General features: G+C 44.3%; 1 long non-coding RNA gene across 1 annotated transcript; it reads left to right on the top strand.

The window, feature by feature from the left end:
* The first annotated feature begins 1,462 nt into the window (after positions 1-1,462).
* On the top strand, positions 1,463-6,782 carry LOC112581735. Its single transcript, XR_003106326.3, has 2 exons — positions 1,463-3,439; positions 4,923-6,782. It is a non-coding gene; the product is annotated as an uncharacterized LOC112581735 (long non-coding RNA).
* The last annotated feature ends 506 nt before the right edge of the window (positions 6,783-7,288 follow it).

Genomic DNA, 7,288 nt, shown 5'->3' with positions numbered 1-7,288 from the left:
ACACTTCACTGCAGGGGGCATGGGTTCCATTCCTGGTCGGGGAACTAGGACCCCGCATGCTGCACAGGGCAACCAAAGAAAAATTTTTAATTAAAATAAAACCTGCCCTCACAGAAGTTAAAGTCTAAGGAAGACATAAATAAAATAACAAAGTGGGGAAGGGAAACTAGGAAGTGTCCTCATCACGGAACATGTTGCTGTTTTGTAGAGAGAGGCCAGGGGTATTTCTCTGAGAAGATGAGCTTTTATGTAAAAAACGGACAGGAAGCAGGTGTGTAAAACTGCCTGCCTTCTGCTCCCTCCAAAAACTCCAGAAAGAAGACAATCTAGATTGAGGAAATGGACTCGGGTGCTATTTGCTAATTCTTCAAGCATTCCAGGAGGGGAGAAACAACAACTTTCAGGAGGGGTGAAGTTGATTCTTTAAAAAAAAAAAAAAATTTATTTGACTGTGCTGGGTCTTAGTTGTGGCATGTGGGATCTAATTCCCTGACTAGGGATTGAACCCAGGGCCCCTGCATTGGGAGTGTGGAGTCTTAGCCAGTGGACCACCAGGGAAGTCCCAAAGTTGATTCTTTTCCTTCTTAACCTTCCCTTGTTCTTTCTGATTTTGCTGTAGATCATTTCTCATTTCACTCTCCTCCAAGAGTCACCTCTATTCTGCCTGTCTGTCCTTCCCTTGTCTGGCCAACTCCCTCCACAGTGGCCATGAAATGAGGTGGTAGAGGCAGTGGGTGAGCAAGCGGTCAGGGGAACTAGCCTGCTTCCTTCCGTGATAGGGAGCCACGCAGAGTATGAAGGGGAGGTGGGAGCAGGAGGCGGGCAACCCTGGAAGTGATACACTTGGAGATTCAGGAAACATCTGCAGGGCAGATGGCCTGGGACAGTGGCCCAGATCCCCTCAGAGCGAGAGGGTTGAACACACAGAACCTAGAGAAGAAGCAAAGGCACATGTTGCTTTGTTTTGTTTTTTTTCTTGGTTTATGTCTCTTCTGACAGCTGAATTGAGATAGAATTCACATACTGTATATTTCACTTACTGAAAGTGGACCATTCTGTGATTTTTAGTCCAAAACAAAGTTGAGCAACCATCACCTTAGGTTTAGAATATTTTCATCACTCCTCAAATCAACTTCATATCTATCAGGAGTCACTTCTTGAGGCCCCACTAAATCTCCCACCCTGCCCTTTCACTCCCAACCCCTCACACCCCGACCCCTCCACTCTAGGCACTCACTAATGTACTTTCTGTCTCTGTAGATTTACATTGTCTGGACATTTTGTGTAAATGGCCCACTTTGGTTTTGGTTTTGCTGCTGCTAAGTCGCTTCAGTCGTGTCCGACTCTGTGCGACCCCACAGATGACAGCCCATCAGGCTCCTCTGTCCCTGGGATTCTCCAGGAAAGAACCCTGGAGTGGGTTGCCATTTCCTTCTCCAGTGCATGAAAGTGAAAAGCGAAAGTGAAGTCGCTCAGTCATGCCCAACTCTTAGCGACCTCATGGACTGCAGCCTACCAGGCTCCTCCGTCCATGGGATTTTCCAGGCAAGAGTACTGGAGTGGGGTGCCATTGCCTTCTCCTTGGTTTTGGCTTTAGTTGGCTTTTTTTTCCGCCTTTTTTTTAATTGGAAGGGGGGTGGGTGACCACTGAAGAGTCTTATAAAGGTGGGTTTGGAACATTAGAAGTTGAGAAGCTCTTTTGGGGAGACAAAGGTGACAGGAAAGCAGAAGAGAGAAATAACTTGCATCTGTTTTATTTTTTTTAATTAATTTATTTATTTTTGTGCTGAATCTTCATTGCTGCACTGGATTTTCTCTAGTTGCAGTGAGCGGGGGCTACTTTTCGTTGTTTGGTGCAAGGGCTTCTCATTATAGTGACTTCTCTTGTTGAAGAGCAAAGGCTCTAGGGTCCACGGGCTTCAGTAGTTGTAGCACGTGGGCTCAACAGTTGGGTTACTGGACCCACAGCACAGGCTCAGTAGCTGACACATGGATTTAGTTGCTCTGCGGCATGTGGGATCATTCAGGATCAGGGATTGAACCTGTGTCTCCTGCATTGGCAACCGGACTCTACCATTGAGCCACCAGAGAAGCCCTGTTTTATTTTTTATTGCTCTATTTCTTCTTTTTTTTTAAAGCCACCTCAAATGTTGGGAAGAGAGAAAATCTAAGTAAATGAAAGTGAGGAATGCTACAAATTGTCTGCTTTTATTTCTGTGAGCAATTTCTTTACCTGTTTTTGCACAGTTATGCCTTCCCTTTGCCAATACTGTAACATGTAAAGAGACCAATCATGGAGTCAAGTCAGGAAACGTGGTTCCTCCTATTAGCAGCCTGACTCAGCTACTTTCAAGTTCTCTCTTCTGTAAAATGAAGGGGTTAAAGATTATTTCACCCTTTTCTCCAGCCTCATCTCCTGAGTGGCAGGCAATCAGCCTTTTCGGTATCTGTTGACAGTCCCTATTTTCTTTTTAGGTGCCATCACAGACTTTTCCTCCATTCCTGGAATTTCTAGGTACAGAATGTAAGGAGGATGAGACGATAGCAATGTAACTTGCTTAAAATTTATATACTAGGTCAAGTCTTTATGAAGAACTTTACACGTGCTACTTGGGCTGTTTCACAGCTAGTAAGGAACACTAGAAGGGACCTTAGAGAACATCTAGTTTAATCCCTTCACTTCAGTAGATGGAAACAGGCCTAGAAATAGGATATAATGCTAGAGCGGGGCCCAGTTCTGTAGCTTCCCAATGCCTATTTGTTTACATTAGAGGAAATCGAAGCCCAGGGACTCCCATGAAGAATAGGGCCTATCAATCGAGGCAGGCTCTTTGATCACCTAGAGTCCACTCCCTCTTTTAACAGCAGTTTAGAAGAGGTGCAGCCCCGGCCAGTTTTCTCGAAATTTATTGGATCTGGATCCAGACCTCCGGGCTTGCACTGTAGCATGAATGAATGTGATCGTAGTGGTTCTGCCTACAGAGGCACCTCTCCCTGCGTCAGGCCCGGGCGATTACTCCGGGGGAGGATTAGGTGTCCTGGTCTTTGAGGTCCCCTTCCCAGGCAGGCGTCTTCTAAGTCCCCGCGTAACCCCAGCTTGGGGTGCAGCCCAGTTGGGTTGGGGGCGTGGCCCGACAGCTGCGAACCAATCCCAGGCCACCGTAGGTAGAGGCGGGAAGTCCGCTCCCCACCCCGCCCATTTTCCTCTCAACTGCTGGAATGCGGGGTGGTGACCTAGGCAACCGCCTTAGCTTGGCGCCCACCGGCCAAATTCGCTTCGTCCCGCCCCTCTTGGAACAACCAATCGGAAAACGAAGTCCTTTAAGGGCCAAAAGAAGAAAAAGGACGGCGATTTTGATTGGCTGATTGGAAGAGTCAAGTACAATCTCTGGCGTGACCCTACGGCTGAGGCTCCGGGATCTCGCCCAATTTGGAAAAGGTGAGCTAGGTACATACATTTTTGAGCTAGCAGAGAATGAGCTTTGGATAACTGAAAATTCGGTGTTTCCAGTTCGAGGTAGCTTCTCTCTTAGGTGTAGGAGAAGGTAGTTGGAGAACAGTCACCCCGTATTGTTAGTTATACTTCTTGGTAGTATTGGGAGGAATATAAGGATTTAATGTTTAAATTAAACATTTATTGAGCATCTGCTGGGTGCCAGACACTGGTCTAAATGAACAAACCAGTTTCCTGCCTTCTTGGAGCTTGTATTCTAACAAAGATAACCACAAGGCAATGTGGGGGGAAAGTAGAGCAAGTTAAGAGGGGGCAGGAGAGTGGGGGGAAGAGATTAAGGGGCAAGGGAGTGCAGATCTTACAGGGTCTTGTGTGCTTGGCTTTTGTTATGAAATAGGGAGCCGCTGCAGGGTTTCTAGCAGAAGAGTGCCATTACATGGCTTATATTTAAAATAACCCTTCTGGGGAATTCCCTGGTGGTCCAATGGTTAGGGTCCTGAGCCTTCACTGCTGAGGGCAAATGTTCAATACCTGGTTGGGAAAAAAGATCCCTTAAGCCGAGAGGCAAAAAAAAAAAACAAACAAAAAACAAAACAGAAAAAAAAAAAAACAATTTTGGCTTCAGTATTGGTAACCAATTGAAGGGGCAAGAATGGAAGCAAGGAGATCTGCTAGAAGGTAACTGCAGTAATGCATGTTCGTGTGAAGGAGATGATGACAGTTTGGTCTGGACCAGGCTAGTGGTGGCACAAGAGGTGACTAGTGGTCAGATTCTGGATGTATTTTGAAGGTAGAGCCCAAATGATTTACCAAAAGACTAGAAATGGAATATGAGATAAAGACAGGAATTAAGAATCACTCTAAGGATTTTGGATTGAATGACTGAAGGAGGACTTGCCATCAGTTTACATAGAAAAAGCCTGGGGTGGAACAGACTTGGGGTCTTGGAAAAAATCAGTATTTACAGATGGGGTTTTTCAGTCAGAGGAACAGGTGTGACCAAAGCACATAATAGAGTTCCTTAACTCAGTCAAGGGTCAAAAAAGCTTCCTCTCATAACTTATGATGGAAAATGATTTTTAAAATAATATATGTGTATTTGTATAACTAAATCACCTTGCTGTGCACCTGAAACATTGTAAGTCAACTATACTTCAATAAAATATATATATATATATATATATATAATTAAAGAATGTCCTATGGGGAAAAAAAGCTTCCTCTCACCCCAGTGATTCTCTAATGAACGATGAGGTCATATTAGGATCACTTGGGAAATCTTTTCGCTCTAAACCACCAAGGCAATCTACTCCACCAAATCTTGATTATGGTGAAGGGCAGGGGAAAGAGTGGTGGCTACCAGTCAGTCCAGCAAGGAAAGACTGAGGCTCATAAGACAGAAGGAGGGATGGGTATCTACTCTCTGGTAAAGAGCTTGTCTTGTGGAACAACTGTTTCCTTCCCTCAGGTTGGAATTTGGCCATCAAGGGATAGGAGCCCTAACCACTGGGCAACCAAGGAATTCCCCACAATGCCTTCTAAAGTTCTGCATGAAGAAGCATCCTGTTTACCAAATTTTTACTGGACAGAGAAAAAGAAAGAGGTTCTTAGAGACCTTTTCTCTACAAGAAAGGCCTCCAATGCCAGGAATGGTCAGCCAGGCAACATAACAATGATTATAACACTGAATTCTGGCTTTATTGAGCGCTTACCTTTTTCTAAGCAGCATTCGAAATACTTTCTATTCATCAACTCATTTAAGCCAACAACTATACAAGGAACAAGGGAAATACCTTTTTTTTTTTTTCTTTAAAGGTTTACTGAAGGGCCAACCAAAGAGAACAGGCAGCTTTTGCTTAAAAAACCTGAACTTGAAGATACCATTATTAGCTCCATTTTGCGGGTTTGGAATCTAAGCTGAGAGATGTTGGTTGGGGTGTGAATCCAGGTTGTCTGGATTCCAGAATGTGAGCGCTTAATGTCACTCTCTGAAAGCCATGGTTTCAGACTGCCCTAGTAATCACGTGGTTAAGAATCTGCCTGCCAAGGCGGAGGACACGGGTTCCATCCCTGATCCCCCATGCAGAGGAGCAACTAAGCCCATACACTGCAACTACTGAAGCCCGTGAGCCCTAGAGCCTCTGTTCCACAAAAGAGAAGCCGCCAAGATGAGAAGCCAGCACACCACAACTAGGGAGTCGTCCCTGCTCACTGCAACCAGAGAAAGCCTGAGTGCAGCAACAGAGACTCAGAACAGCCAAAAATAAACAAATACTTTTTTAAAGGTATAGTTGTACAACATAGTAAATCAACTATACTTCGATAAAAAGTTAAATAAAAAATAAAAGGTGTATTTCACAGTGAAGGGGCTTAATTTCTTCTGTGTTAAATAAAAACAAAGATCCATTCAATAAAATATTTAGTAATACAAGAACAAGAAAAACAATTTTATTGGAAATATTCTAACACGTTTTCTGAACAAATAATCAAAAAATAAATAAGGACATAAAAAGATAGGAACATATGAAATTTTGACCTTGAAAACAAATAGTGTACCTTCATTTCAAGTTTCATGGACAGTGACAAACTGCAATAAATATTAAACTACAGAGAATATTTTGGTAAATTTTGAAAAATAGAAATTCTAGAAGTCAGTCTCAGATCAAAATGCAGTACAACTAACAGTAATATAAAACACACCACTCAGAAACTGAAAACCATAAATAACATCTCAAATTACCCTTAGGACAAGAAGTAAATCAAGGATAAAAAGCAAACTATTTGGGGATAATGATAATCATAATAAAAGGATACAGTCAAATCTACCTGCAGAGGCAAAATTAATAGCATTCAATGCTTTTAGTGTCAAAAAAAGAGAAAAAAACGAATGAACTAAGCATGCAAGTTGAGATCTCTGAAAAGAGTATAAAATACTCCCCTACTCCCCAAATGGGAAATATTTAAAATAGAAAACAGAAAAAAAAAGAACGCCCAGAAGCCTAAGAGGAGGAGAGATGTACCTTCTGGCCTGTGGACAGGGAAGCGCCTTGGTGCTCCACATGAACTTGGTCCTCTGACCTGTGCCCTTGAACATCCCCCTTCTCGCTCCACCTGACATGCTCGTCCACTCCCAAGGCCTCAGCTCCCTTCTAGCCCCTTGTCTGTGTCAGCACCGCAGCTCCTAGCTTTGTGCCTCTCTGGTGGCATCTACACGTGCCCTACAATAAAGTCTCTCCACCTGAGACCCCCTTTCTAGCAGATGTGAGACCTTCGGAACAGGAGCATGTCCTCCTCATGGTCATATCCTCAGGGCCTGGGATATGGTGGGTCCTTGGCTGAATGGAAGCGTGAGCAGGGGGGCTCAAGCACGGATTCCCAAGTTGCATTTGGTCCCAAACTGCTTCTGCTCCCCGCGCTGCCCCGTCACAGGCCCCAAGCCTATGTCATGAGGCCTAGAATGAATCATTCCCATGGTCAGAGGACTAACAAAGGAGGATCTGCCTGCTGAGATATTTAGGCAACCAATAATGACTGTACTGATAATGTCAATAAAACATGAGGATGTGAGACTTTGATTTTTCTTTTTTCTTATTTCCTCTTTTTCACTGCATAATCCTCTATCCTCAAGGCCCGATTCAAACACCATCTTCCCCAGGCGGACCTTTCCTGACTTCTCCAACCAGAAACAATCTTGCCTTTTCTGGGCTTCCAGGGCACCTGCCCCTCCCTCTGGTCTCTTGAAATGTCCGCCTTTGGCTGTCTGTGTCTCCATCCAAATGGGCAGCCAACACCATCTAGGTAGAACTGCAGGTCCTCCACACAGCACCACCCCTG

This window comes from Bubalus bubalis, chromosome 24, assembly GCF_019923935.1.
Source record: "Bubalus bubalis isolate 160015118507 breed Murrah chromosome 24, NDDB_SH_1, whole genome shotgun sequence".
In the NCBI taxonomy this organism is placed as follows: Eukaryota; Metazoa; Chordata; class Mammalia; order Artiodactyla; family Bovidae; genus Bubalus; species Bubalus bubalis.
The sequence above is the reverse complement of the archived record's forward strand: the minus strand, read 5'-3'. Positions and strand labels throughout refer to the sequence as shown.